The sequence below is a fragment of the Zingiber officinale genome, chromosome 4A (assembly GCF_018446385.1).
Source record: "Zingiber officinale cultivar Zhangliang chromosome 4A, Zo_v1.1, whole genome shotgun sequence".
NCBI classification, from domain to species: Eukaryota; Viridiplantae; Streptophyta; class Magnoliopsida; order Zingiberales; family Zingiberaceae; genus Zingiber; species Zingiber officinale.
This window is the reverse complement of record NC_055992.1, coordinates 103,276,737-103,278,365: the sequence shown is the minus strand read 5'-3', so window position 1 is coordinate 103,278,365 and position 1,629 is coordinate 103,276,737. Positions and strand designations below refer to the sequence as shown.

The window sequence follows — 1,629 nt, the reverse complement described above, 5'->3', positions numbered from 1 at the left end:
TGACGACAGCGCGCCACCGGTGAAGGCGAAGACCATCGACGAACTGCACTCCCTGCAGAAGAAGAGGTCGGCGCCGAGCACCACCACTACTTGACACCGACCATCAGCGTCAGCGACAGCGCCCTCAAGTTTACCCATGTCCTCTACAACCTCTCCCCGGCCGATATCTGCTCTCATCTCCTCTTCATCACTCAAATCATCACATTTCATTCTCATTGAAAGAATCACGAATTCCTTGTAGAACTCTACGAGCAAGCCATAAAACATGAATATGGATCATTCATAACATCGACCAGAGCCTTGGCTACCTTGTCCGGCGTGAAGACTGGTCGTTCGCCGAGGGACAAGCGCGTTGTCAAGGATGAAACCACTGCCAATGAGCTTTGGTGGGGAAAGTAAGTCCACACAACTAATTCATGATCCTTCCATTGATGGTTCCTTCTCAAAATGTATGTTCACTATTCATGCAGAGGCTCACCGAACATAGAGATGGATGAGCACACCTTCCTAGTGCACAGGGAGAGGGATGTCGATTACCTCAACTCTTTGGATAAGGTACATATGCACATCAAGTGTTTGATGTAATTCCTCATAGATCCTAATAAGGTACATATGCACATCAAGTGTTTGATGTAATTCCTCATAGATCCTAATATGCCATCTGAATGATACAAGGTATTTGTGAATGACCAATTCCTCAACTGGGATCCCGAGCATCGAATCAAAGTTCAAATTGTCTCTGCAAGGGCCTATCATTCCCTGTTCATGCACAACATGTAAGTGAAAAATACTACTAATAAGAATGCTAAAGATGCTCTTCAATTCTACAGTTCGACAGTTATCCAGATAAGTCATCTTTGCGTTGGTTCTGTTGATCTCTAGTAGTGAATCATAGTTGTGTTAGTAGCAGGCTGGATCATACATATGCATATATTAGTGTTAGTGAGATAACTAGCTCCTCTTTCTCTCCTTAATGCCAAGGGAAAACATGTAAATTAGAAGAAGAAAAACTCTCTTTTGCAAGAAATAATTGGAAGGATCGCAGGTGCATCCGTCCTACGCCTGAAGAATTGGAAGAAAAACCCAAATTATTTTTATTTGTGAAGATTACCAATTGAAACCTTTCAATCACCGAGTTCCTAGTCATATGGAGTGTTTCATTGAGGCATCTATAGCATTTCAAACTATGCATTTTGAGCATGGGATTTAAAACAGAGATAGACTACCTTATTCCACTGTCTTCTTCGAAGGTGGTGGAAATTGCTTAGAGATGCTAGAACTACATTTTCATGTAAAGCTCATCTTCCAACAAGGTAAATTCATTTCTCTAGCATATCAGCAAGATTTGCCTGCAAAATCTTGAAATTTCGTTACACTTCACCCTCTCACACTTATCCATTCAGAAACTTTGATCTTTATATTTATATGTATAGTGTTGTCGAGCTCCATTCTATTTTAGTTTTCATAGAATTGTCAATAAAGTGGAAACATCGCATTTGATCGAATGCGACATGCAACTGAACTTGTCCATTATTCGTTTTTTTTCGAATTTAGGTGCTACTTGCTAGATAGTGGCACAAGCATCATCCTTGTTTCTATGCTTTTCTGCAAGATTTGCTAATGATTGTA

The 1,629-nt window shown here is 40.8% G+C and overlaps 1 long non-coding RNA gene across 1 annotated transcript; it reads left to right on the top strand.

The window, feature by feature from the left end:
- Window positions 1–516: 516 nt before the first annotated feature.
- LOC121973510 lies at window positions 517–1,068 on the top strand. The gene is made up of 3 exons (XR_006109640.1): window positions 517–555; window positions 676–776; window positions 1,046–1,068. It is a non-coding gene; the product is annotated as an uncharacterized LOC121973510 (long non-coding RNA).
- Window positions 1,069–1,629: the final 561 nt, after the last annotated feature.